The sequence below is a fragment of the Canis lupus genome, chromosome X (assembly GCF_048164855.1).
Source record: "Canis lupus baileyi chromosome X, mCanLup2.hap1, whole genome shotgun sequence".
NCBI classification, from domain to species: domain Eukaryota; kingdom Metazoa; phylum Chordata; class Mammalia; order Carnivora; family Canidae; genus Canis; species Canis lupus.
In genome coordinates this window covers 71,510,419-71,523,593 of record NC_132876.1, presented here as the reverse complement: position 1 = coordinate 71,523,593, position 13,175 = coordinate 71,510,419, and positions in this window count along the sequence as shown.

The window sequence follows — 13,175 nt, the reverse complement described above, 5'->3', positions numbered from 1 at the left end:
AATAGTGTGAAAATGTCAATGCTACCCAGGGCAATTTACACATTTAATGCAATCCCTATCAAAATACCATGGACTTTCTTCAGAGAGTTAGGACAAATGATCTTAAGATTTGTGTGGAATCAGAAAAGACCCCGAATAGCCAGGGGGATATTAAAAAAGAAAACCATCTCTGGGGGTATCACAATGCCAGATTTCAGGTTGTATTACAACGCTGTGGTCATCAAGACAGTGTGGTACTGGCACAAAAACAGACACATAGATCAGTGGAACAGAATAGAGAATCCAGAAGTGGACCCTCAACTTTATGGTCAACTAATATTTGACAAAGGAGGAAAGACTATCCACTGGAAAAAGGACAGTCTCTTCAATAAATGGTGCTGGGAAAATTGGACATCCACATGCAGAAGAATGTAACTAGACCATTTTCTGACACCATACACAAAGATAAACTCAAAATGGATGAAAGATCTAAATGTGAGACAAGATTCCATGAAAATCCTAGAAGATAACACAGGCTACACCCTTTTTGAACTCGGCCACAGTAACTTCTTGCAAGATACATCTATGAAGGCAAGGGAAAGAAAAACAAAAATGAATTATTGGGACTTCATCAAGATAAGAAGCTTCTGCACAGCAAAAGAAACAGTCAACAAAACTAAAAGACCACCTACAGGATGGGAGAAGATATTTGCAAATGACGTATCAGATAAAGGGCTAGTATTCAAGATCTATAAAGAACTTATTAAACTCAACAGCAAAGAAACAAACAATCCAACCATGAAATGGGCAAAAGACATGAACTGAAATTTCAAGAGGAAGACATAGACGTGGCTAACAAGCACATGAGAAAATGCTCCGCATCACTGGCCATTGGGGAAATACAAATCAAAACCACAATGAGATCCCACCTCCCACCAGTGAGAATGGGGAAAATTAACAAGACAGGAAACAACAAATGTTGGAGAGGATGTGGAGAAAGGGGAACCCTCTTGCACTGTTGGTGGGAATGTGAAATGGGGCAGCCACTCTGGAAAACTGTGTGGAGGTTCCTCAAAGAGTTAAAAAATAGATCTGCCCTAGACCCAGCAATTGCCCTGCTGGGGATTTACCCCAAAGATACAGAAGCAGTGAAACAGCAGGACACCTGCCCCCAGATGTTTATAGCAGCAATGTCCACAATAGCCAAATTGTGGAAGGAGCCTCGGTGTCCATCGAAAGATGAGTGGATAAAGAAGATGTGGTTTATGTATACAATGGAATATTACTCAGCCATTAGAAAAGACAAATACCCACTATTTGCTTTGCCATGGAGGTACCTGGAGGGTATTATGCTAAGTGAAATAAGTCAATCAGAGAAGGACAAACATTCTATGGTCTCATTCATTTGGGAATATAAAAATTAGTGAAAGGGAATAAAGGGAGAGAGAAAATGAGTGGGAAATATCAGTGAGGGTGACAAAATATGAGAGTTTCCTAACTCTGGGAAATGTACAAGGAAGGGATATGGGAAGGGGAAGTGGGCGGGGGCTTGGGGTGACTGGGTGATTGGCAATGAGGGGGGCACTTGATGGGATGAGCACTGGGTGTTATTCTATTTGTTGGCAAATTGAACTCCAATAAAAAAAAATAATAATAACAATTGTATTATAGAAGTCCCAGAAGAAGAAGAGAGGAAAAGGGGGACAGAAAATGTACTTGCAGAAATAATAGTTGAAAACTTCCTAATCTGGGGAAGGAAACAGACATCCAGATTATCTAGATTCCAGACGCACAGAGAATGCCCATCAAAATCAACCAAAGCAGGTCAACAAGAAGACATAGTGTAATTAAATTTGCAAAGTACATTCATAATGCAAAAAATCCTAAAAGCAGCAAGACAAAAAGAAGTCCTTAACTTACAAGGGAAGACACAAGAGCTACAAGATGTAGCTCTCTCAATAGAAACTTTGCAAACCAGAAGAAAGTGGCATGATACAAAGTGCTGAATGAAAAAATGTGCTGTCCAGAAACACTATCATTCAGCATATAAGGAAAGATAAAGAGTTTCCCAGACAAACAAAAACTAAAGGAATTTGTGACCATTAAACCAGACATGGAAAAAATATTAAAGGGGACATTTTGATTGGAAAGGAAAGATGAAAAAATAAAAGGAAAGAAAAAAAAAGGAAAGGATCAGAGAAAATCTCCAGAAATAATGACAAAACAAGGAATAAAATGCCACTAAAAATATATCTATCAATAAAATAATTACTCTGAATGTAGGGGCACCTGGGTGGGGGAGTCTGTTAAGCATCCAATTCTTGGTTTCAATTAAGGTCGTGGTCTTGGGATCATGAGATAGAGCCTTGCATCAGGCTCCCCAATCCCCATGGAGTGTATTTAAGACTCTCTCTCTCTCTGCCCCTCCCCTCTGTGCTCTCTCTCCCTCTCTAAACTGGATGGTTAGGATTGCCTGGGTGGCTTAGTCAGTTGAGCATCCGCTTTCACCTCAGGTCATGATCTCAGAGTCCTGGGACGGAGCCCCACCTTGGGCTCCCTGCTCAGTGGGGAGTCTCCTTCTCCCTCTCTCTCGGCACTTCCCCACCACTCATTCATTCTCTCTCTCTCTCTCTCTCTCATAAACAAATTAATAAACAATAAATAATAAAATTGGTGGGTAAATCTTAAAAAAACAATGATTCTGAATGTAAATGGACTAAAAACTCAAAATACATAGGATGTCAGAATGGATTAAAAAAACAGACATCTATATTCTGCTTACAAGAGACTCATTTTATTTTATTTTTTAAATATTTATTTATTTGAGAGAGACAGCAAGTATGGGGAGAGTCAGTGAGAGAGAGGGAATCTCAAGCAGACTCCCCACTGAGTGTGGAGCCCAAAATGGGGCTTGATCCCACAATCTTGAGATCATGACCTGAGCCAAAACCAAGAGTCAGATGCTGAATCAACTGAGCCACCCAACCACCTCAAGAAACTCATTTTAGACCTACAAACACCTGCAATTGAAAGTGAGAGGATGGGAAGTTATCATGCAAATAGCTGTCAAAAAAGAAAAAAAGCTGGACTAGCAATATCATAAAAATGAGACTTTAAAACAAAGACTGTAATAAGAGATAAAAAGGGCACTATATCATAATAAAGGGGACAATCCAACAAGAAGATAAAGCAATTGTAAATATTTAAGCATCCAGTATGGGGGCACACAAATATATAAAATAATAACAAACATAAAAGAAGTCATTGATAATAAAACAATAATAATACAACTTTAACACCCCACTTACATTAATGGACAGATCATCTAGCAAAAATAAACAAGAATGGCTTTGAATGAGACACTGGACCAGATGGACTTAAAAAATATATTCAAAACATTCCATCTTAAAAGAGCAGAATTCATATTCTTTTCAAGTACATATGGTCATTCTCCAGAATAGATCATATATTAAGTTACATATCAGGCCTCAGCAAATAGAAAAAAAACTGAAATCACACCATGCATCCTTTCTCACCACAATGCTATGAAACTAGAAGTCAACCATAAGAAAAAAATTTGGAGGGCAGCCCTGGTGGCTCGGCGGTTTAGCGCCACCTTCTGATCCTGGAGACAGAGATCGAGTCCCACGACTGGCACCCTGCGTGAAGCCTGTTTCTCCCTCTGCCTGTGCTTCTGCCTCTGCCTCTATGTGTGTGTGTGTGTGTGTGTGTGTGTGTGTGTGTCATGAATAAATAGGTAAAATCTTTAAAAAACAAAAAGAAAAAAATTGGAAAGACCACAAATACAGGGAGGTTAAACAACATGCTACTAAACAATGAATAGGTCAACCAGGAAATCAAATAAAAAATAAGAAAGTAACAGACTCTTAACTATAGAGAACGAATTGAGGGTCACTGAAGGGGAGGGGGCAGGAGGGTTGGGTTAAAGGGGTGACGAGTATTAAGGAGGGCACTTGTTATGAGCACTGGGTGTCATATTGAGTAATGAATCACTAAATTCTACTCCTGAAACTAATATTACATTATATGTTAACTAACTGGAATTCAAATAAAAACTTGAAATTAAAAAAAATAAGAAAACACATGGTAACAAATGAAAATGAAAACACAGTGATTCAAACTTAGAGATGCAGCAAAAGCAGTCCGAAGAGGGAAGTATACAGCACTACAGGCCTACTTTAAGAAGCAAGAAAAATTGGGACGTCTTGGTGGCTCAGCAGTTGGGCGTCTGCCTTTGGCTGAGGGCAGGATTCCGTGATCCTGGTTCGAGTCCCACATCAGGCTCCTTGCGGGGGGCCTGCTTCTCCCTCTGCCTGTGTCTCTGCCTCTCTGTGTGTGTTTCTCATGAGTAAATAAGTGAAGTCTCAAAAAAAAAAAGAAGCAAGAAAAATCTCCAGCAACCTAACCTTATACCTAAAGGAGCTAGAAAAAGCAACAACAAACAGGGCCTAAAGCCAGCAAAAGGAAGAACATAATAATGATTAGAGCAGAAATAAATGTTATAGAAACTAAAAAAAAAAAAAAAAACAATAGAACTGAACAGTGAAACCAGGAGCTGGTTCTTTGAAAAAAAAATAAGAAAATTGGTAAACTTCTTCTAGCCAGACTTACCAAAAAGGAAAGAGAAAGGAGGCTAATAAAGAAAATCACAAATGAGTGAGGAGAAATGACAACCAACACCACAGAAAAACAAGCAATTTAAAGAGAATATTATGAAAGACTATATGGCAACAAACTGGACAACCTGGAACAAGTGGATAAATTCCTAGAAATGTATAAACTACCAAAACTGAAACGGGAAGAAATAGAAAACTTGTGCAGACTGACAACCAGCAAAGAAATTGAAACAGTGATCAAAAACTCCCACCAAAGAAAAGTACATGACCAGATTGGCTTCACAGACCAATTCTATTTTGGTAGAGGAAGTAAGAACTATTCTCAAAGTACTCCAAAAGCTGAAAAGAAAGGAATATCTCCAAATTCATTCTATGAAGCCAGCATTACCATGATACCAAAACCAGATAAAGACTCCACTATAAAAGAGAACTACAGGCCAATATTCCTGATGAACATGGGTGCAAAAATTCTCAATAAAATACTAGCAAACTTGGGACACCTGGGTGGCCCAGTTGGTGAAGGCATCTACCTTCAGCTCACGTCATGTTACCAGGGTCCTGGGATTGAGCTCTGAGTAGAGCCCTCTGCTTAGTAGGGAGCCTGCTTCTCCCTCTCTCTTGGTCACTTCCCCTGCTTGTGCCCTCTTTTATTTTTTTTAAAGATTTTATTTATTTATTCATGAGAGAGATAGAGAGAGACAGAGACACAGGCAGAGGGAGAAGCAAGCTCCATGCAGGGAGCCTGATGTGGCATTCGATCCCAAGGCTCCAGGATCATGCCCTGGGCCTAAGGCAGATGCTAAACTGCTGAGCCACCCAGGGATCTCAAATAAAATCTTTTAAAAAATACTAGCAAACTAAATCAAATCATACATTGAAAAATTCATTCACCACAATCAAGTGGGATTTGTTCCTGAGATGCAAGAGTGGTTCAATATTGGCAAAACAATCCTTGTGACACATCACATCAATAAAAGAAAGGATAAGAACCTTACAATCATTTCAATAGACACATAAAAGCATTTGACAAAGTACAACATCCATTCATGATAAAACCCCTCAACAACGTAGGCTTAGAGGGAACATATCTCAACATAATAAAGCCCATATGTGGAAAAACCCACAGCTAATATCATCCTTGATGGGAAAAACTGAACTTGTTCCCCTAAGTTCAGGAGCAAGACAAAGATGTCCAGTTTCATGACTTTTATTCAACAGAGTACTAGAAGTCCTACCCACAAAAATCAGAAATAAAAGGCATCTTTTGTAATATAACTTGAAATCCAGAATTTTGATGCCTCCAGTTTTGTTTTTCTTTTTCAGAATTTCTTTGGCTATTCAAGGTCTTTTGTGGTTCCATACAAATTTTAGGATTGTTGGTTCTAGCTTTGTGAAAAATTCTTTTTTTTTAGATTTTATTTCTTTATTCATGAGAGACACACACACAGAGAGGCAGAGACATAGGCAGAGGGAGAAGTAGGCTCCCTGCAAGGAGCCTGATATAGGACTTGATCCCAGGATCCCGGAATCATGACCGGAACCAAGGGCACATGCTCAACCATTGTGCCATCCAGGCATCTCATCTGGTGTTTTTTTGATGGAGATCACATTAAATGTGTAGATTGCTTTGGGTAGTATAGACACTTTAACAATGTTTGTTCTTTGAATCCATGAACATGGAATGCTTATCCAGTTCTTTATTTCCTCTTCAATTTTTTAAAAAGATTTTATTTATTTATTCATGAGAGACACACAGAGAGAGAGAGAGGCAGAGACATAGGCAGAGGGAGAACAGGCTCCATGCAGGGAGTCCGTTGTGGGACTCAGTCCTGGGACTCCAGGATCACGCCCTGGGCTGAAGGGAGGCGACCAACTGCTGAGCCACCCAGGCATCCCTCTTCAATTTTTTTCTTAAGTGTTCTGTAGTTTTCAGGGATCTTTTATTGCTTTAGTTAGATTTATTCCCAGGTATCTTACTGTTTTTGGTGCAATTACAAATGGAATCAATTCCTTGATTTCCTTTTCTGCTGCTTCATTATTGGTGTATAGAAGTGCATAAATTTTATGTCCTGTGACTTTGCTGAATTCATGTATGAGTCCTAGCAAATTTTTGGTGGAGTCTTTTGGGTTTTCTACATAGAGTATCATGTCATCTGTACATAGTGAAAGTTTTACTTCTTCATTGCTAATTTGGATGCCTTTTATTTCTTTTTATTGTCTGATTGCTGAGGCCAAGACTTCCAGTACTATGTTAAATAATAATGGTGAGAGTGAACATCCTTGTCTTGTTCCTGACCATAGGGGAAAGGTTATCAGTTTTTCCCCATTGAGGATGATATTAGCTGTCGGTATTTTGTATATGGTCTTTATGATGTTGAGCTAGGTTCCTTTTTCTTCCTACTTTGTTGAGGGTTTTAATGAGAACAGGATGCTGTATTTTGTAAAGAGCTTTTTCCATATCAACAGGATTATATTGTTCGTATCCTTTCTTTTATTGATATGGTGTATTACATTAATTGATTTGTGAATATTGAACCACTCCTGAAGCCCAGTAATAAATACCACTGGGTGAATGAATTTTTTAATATATTGTTGGATTTAGTTTGCTAGCATTTTTTGAAAATTTTTGCATACATGTTAATCAGGGATATTGGCCTGTAATTCTCTCTTTTAGTGGGATTTTATCTGGTTTTGGAATCAAGGCAATGCTGGCTTTATACAATGAGTTCGAAAGTATTCCTTCCATTTCTATTTTTTGAACAGTTTGAGAAGAAGAGGTATTAACTCTTCTTTAATATCTGGTAGAAGTCCCCTGAGAAGCCATCTGGCTCCAAACTTTTGTTGTTGGGAGATTTTTTACTACTGATTCAATTTCTTTGCTGGAGAGAGATCTGTTGAAATTTTCTATTTCTTCCTGTTTCAGTTTTGGTAGTTTGTAAGTTTCTAGGAATTTATCTATTTCTTCCAGGCTGTCCAGTTTGTTGGCATATAATTTTTCATAGTATCCTCCTATGATTCTATTTCTGTGGTGTTGGTTGTGATCTCTCCTCTTGCATTCGTGATTTTTATCTTTTTGGGTCCTTTCTCTTTTCTTTTTTATAAGTCTGGCTTGGGGTTTATCAATTTTATTCCTTTGAAGAACCAGCTCTTAATTTCACTAATCCCTTCTGGTTTTTTTGTTTGTTTGTTTGTTTCTATATCATTTATTTCTGCTCTAATATTTATTATGTCCCTTCTGCTGGCTTTAGGCTTTATTTGCTGTTTATTTGCTCGCTTCTTTAGTTGTAAGATTAGGCTGTGTATTTGAAACTTTTCTTGCTTCTTGAGATAGGCCTATACCACAGTATACTTCCCTCTTAGGACTGCCTTTACTGCATCCCAAAGGTTTTGGTCTGTTGTGCTTTCATTTTCATTTGCTTCCATGTATTTTTAAAATTCTTCTTTAACTTTCTGGTTAATCCATTCATTCTTTAGTAGGATGTACTTTAACTTCCATGTATTTCAGTTCTTTCCAAATTCTTTCTTGTGGTTGACTTCTACTTTCATAGCATTGTGGTCTGAAAATATGCATGGTATGATCTCGATATTTTTTCACTTGTTGAGGACTGATTTGTGACCCAGTATATGATCTATTCTGGAGAATGTTCGATGTGCACTTCAGAAGAATGTATATTCTTCTGATTTAAGATGTAATGTTCTGAATATATCTTTTAAAGCCATCCAATCCAGTGTGTCATTCAAAGCCATTATTTCCATATTGATTTTCTGCTTAAATGATCTGTTCATTGCTGTAAAAGTGGTGTTAAAGTCCCCTACTATTATTATATTATCATCAATGAGTTTCTTTATGTTTGTTATTAACTGATTTATATATTTGGGTACTCCCAAATTGGGGGTATAAATACTTACAATTGTTAGATCTTCTTGATAGATAGACCCTTAATTATGATATAATGCCCTTCTTCATCTCTTGTTACAGTCTTTATTTTAAAATCCAGTTTGCGGATCCCTGGGTGGCGCTGTGGTTTAGCGCCTGCCTTTGGCCCAGGGCGCGATCCTGGAGACCCGGGATCGAATCCCACGTCGGGCTTCCGGTGCATGGAGCCTGCTTCTCCCTCTGCCTGTGTCTCTGCCCCTCTCTCTCTCTCTGTGTGACTATCATAAATAAATAAAAATTAAATAAATAAATAAATAAATAAATAAAATCCAGTTTGTCTGACATAAGTACAGCTACTCTTTCTTTTGATATCCATTAGCATGATAGATGGTTCTCCATACCCACTCCTTCAATCTGCAGGTGTTGTTAGGTCTAAAACAAGTGTCTATAGGCAGAATATAGGTGGATCTTGTTTTTTATCCATTATGATACTCCATGTCTTTTGATTGGTGTATTTAGTCCATTTAAATTCAGAGTGATTATTGAGAGATATGAATTTAGTGCCATTGTGTTACCTGTAGAGTTGTGTTTCCGGTACTCTTCTCTGTTACTTTCTAGTCTTTGTTGCTTTTGGCCCTTTTTTTTCCCCTTCACTCAGAGTCCTCCCTCAAAATTTCTTGCAGGGAAGTTTAAGTGATCACAAACTCCTTTAGTTTTTGTTTGTCTGGAAAATTCTTTATCCTTCTATTATGAATGAAATCTGCAGTCATCAAGACAGTATGGTACTGGCACAAAAACAGACACATAAATTAATGGAACAGAATAGAGAACCCAGAAAAGGACTCTCAACTCTATGGTCAATTAATCTTTGACAAATCAGGAAAGAATATACAATGGAGACGACAAGTCTCTACAACAAATGGTATTGGGAAAATTGGAAACCAACATTCAAAAGAATGAAACTGGACCTTCTTAAACCATACACAAAAAAAATTCAAAATGGATGAAAGACCTAAATCTGAGAGGGAAACCATCAAAATCCTAGAGGAGAATGCAGGAAGCAACCTCTTTGACTTCAGCTATAGCAACTTCTTCCCAGATATGTCTCTGGTGGCAAGGGAAACCAAAGCAATAATGAACTATTAGGACATCATCAAGGTTAAAAACTTCTGCATAGCAAAGAAAAAAATCAACAAAACTAAAAGGTGGCCTATAGAATGGGAGAAGATATTTTCAAATGACATATCTGATAAAGAGTTAGCATCCAAAATATAGAAAGAACTTATCAAAATTAACAACAAAAAAACCCAAATAATCTCATTGAGAAATGGGCAAAGACAGGAATAGAAGTATTTCCCAAAGATATCCAGATGGCCAACAGACACATGAACATCTGATCAACATGACTCATTATCAGGGAAATACAAATCAAAACCAGGATGAGATAACACCTCCCACATGTCAAAATAGCTAAAATTGATCTAGACCAGTAAGGAAGAAGGCAAAGCACATACCAGGCAAAGCACATACCTGAGGTGTGCTGCCCATGGGCAAGAGAAGTAGCATTTCTGGAGCCCTGTGTCTTCCACCTCATCAAGGTCAGAAAGCCAGGGTGTTAGAAGGGAGGACAGTGGCACAAGAACCTTTCCCAGAGAGCCAGTGTGACTCCTGGGAGCAGAGTAGGAGAACAGCTTGGAGGTATGGATGCTCAGGAGGTGTCCTGTGAGCTCCCTTGCCTAGGACTGCCTGTGAAGAGGTAGGGGCTACATGCTGGCAGGGACTTTAGCCACAACATAGCCCAGCAGGTCTCGAATAGAGGATGTGTAAGTAGAATCAGCTGGGAAGCTGTCGCCAAAGACACAATTACAGTTCCTAGCTCCTGGAGATTCTGCTTCAGTAAATTTGGGATGAGGTCTTGGGACTTGTGTGTTTTGAGAAAAGCTCTTCAGATTATGCTGATAAGCAGGTCTGGTTATGAACTAACGCTCTGGTTTAATCTGCCATGTAAGGGAAACTGAGGACCAGAGGGTAAAATGTGTCTGCCTGAAATCACATAGCAGGTCAAAAGCACCAGGGCTGGAACCGAAGCCTCAGTGTCTCTATGCTAATCCAGGCCTCCTTTCACTGTCCTACTCAGTCTCCTCACCTTCCAGACCATATCTCACCACCCCACCCCCCACGCAAAGCCCTGGATTCTGTCACAGCCTACCAAGGCCAGGGCTCAGTGCTTGTGGTGGGCTGGTTCTTCCCATGGGCAATGGGGGTCCCCTCACTAGCCATTAGGAAAAGAAGGTTACCTTTGTCTTTCCTCTCTCCTTCCTGCTGCCCTGGGCTCTGGGCCCCTGAGCACTAGTGTTGACCTCTGGTGGTAAGGCCAAGCAATAGATGGAGAGGTTCGTTTTTTCATAAATTCTGGAACTCACTAGCAGTGAGCTCCTCAGCTTTCAGAAGCAGGTGAAGCAGGTGCCTCATTTGAGAAGTCAGGCAGTCACCATTTTTTTTTGAGCATCAGCCATGTGAGTTCACACAAAATAAACAAGACACAATCCTGCCCTCAAAGAGCTTGCAATCTAGTCTCAGGAACAGAACAGACATTTGTATTGGAAGGGAAGGAGCCCTAGACTCAGAGGCAGTAGATATACCTTGTAACCCAACTCAGTCTCTTATAGCTGAGTGATCTTGGGCAAACCTCTGCATGACTCCATGCTTCTGAAAAAATCTAGATAATAATCTCTGTCCTGTCCACCTGCTAGGAATATTTTTAGGATCAAATGATATGATGGATGTGAAAGTATTGGACTTTTGTAAAGTGCCACACAAATGGAGGGAGATATTTATCCTGGCTCGAACAACTAAGCTGGCTATGGCAGAGGTTAACTGAGACAAGGACAAGGTTGTGCTTTTCAGCACATTTACTTTTTTTTTTTTCATAAAAATGAAACTCTTTATGAAAGCAGCATGGCTTTAACATCGACCTCTACTAAGTTAAAGATTTAAATCAAATGCAAAATTCACACATGATTTTAAAATATACAAACAGATACAATTCCGTTATGCATGAGAAATATTCTCCTTTTTTTGTAAATTGGAAAATACTATGTAAATGTGTCATTACTATCAAATGTAGACTCCATTACATTTCCTATAATCCTCTAATTTGGAATTAGGCAGTCCAGTAGGGCCTGTCTGGCAATTCAGGTAATTTTGGCATCAAAGGTGAGTGCATCTGTCACAGTGGTAGAATGAAATGGGTTTCTTAGGCCCAGCTGAAGTCCACAGAAAAGGAGATCAAGCTGCAACAGGTTGGGCCATAGTGAGGAGGGGGACTGATGCTTCCCTACAGAGAAAGAAGCCCTCAGGAGAGAGACTTGATCTGGAAGCATCACAAATATAAGCCATTCAGTCCCCTTCATTGGCATTTGGACTAAGAGACCAAGGACCAAGAGATACAGGGATTAGGACAGGACTATCAAGCTTTAGAGGTACCACGTACTTCCCTGTGTCCATGTTTGTGTCCAAACTTGGCTCCATTGGGAAAAAAGAAAAAGTAGAGAGAAGCACGTGAAATCTCAGGAGCTGAAAGGCTTCAGGGTCCCCTCACTGGTCTTTCATGCTCACTGCTTTGTCTGCTTAGCAATTTTCCCCCTCCTTCTGTGAAATGCTCTATCCTCCATTTTTAAAATTATTTTTTTATTTTATTTATTCATGAGAGACACACAGAGAGAAGCAGAGACATAGGCAGAGGGAGAAGCAGGCTCCTTACAGGGACCCCGATGCGGGACTTGATCCCAGAACCCCAGGATCAAGCCCTGAGCTGAAGGTAGATGCTCAACTGCTGAGCCACCCAGGCATCCCCCTTCATTTTTTTAATGGAACCTGTCATATTCTTAGATACCCACTATTATCATTTCCTTCCAAAACATATTTTCTGATAATAGCTTATTGACACAGAGATTAATCTAGGAATGGCTGGCTGACTTAAGTATGGACCATTGAATTCTATCCTTTAGTTTTTCTAACTGGAGCTTGAGAAAGGGATTGTCACTCTCTGGTTATACAAGGCACAGAGCCCATGTTATCATGTGAAGAAGGCCAGAAGAAGCCTGCATTAGGAAATAATGAAGATGACTTGTAGAGATAAACTTATGAGTGAGATACAACTAGATTCACATCCTGGTAGTGTTCAAAGACTTGGTTCCAGTTGTTCCTGAGGCCCGGCTGTATCCCTGCCTCTCCTGAGGTTTGGTTGCTCAACCCTACATTACACTTTCTTTTTGCCTATGCTACTTTTAATTGAATTGTTGGGTCAATTTCTAACAAAATGAGTCCTGAAAATTCTCTATTCTTGTTTTTTCATCTCAAAAATCTTTCACAGCCAGCACTGTCAAAAGGCCCTGAGAAACTAATTTTTTATTCATTTTCTTATTTGACATCTCCACTGGATTTGACTATTGATTATTTTCTCTTTCCTGAAACACTTCTCTTCCATTGAAGATGCCACATTTTCCTTATTCTCCTCTTCTTCTTGTGGTTTATCCTTCGCCATCTCATTCAGGGAGACATCTTTTTCTGCCTATTCCCTAACTACTGCTTCTCTCTAAAGTTCTATCTTTGGTTCGTTCTACTCTCCCTGGATAATCTCACTTATTTCCAAGGTTTCACCAGTTATATCCTAATGATTC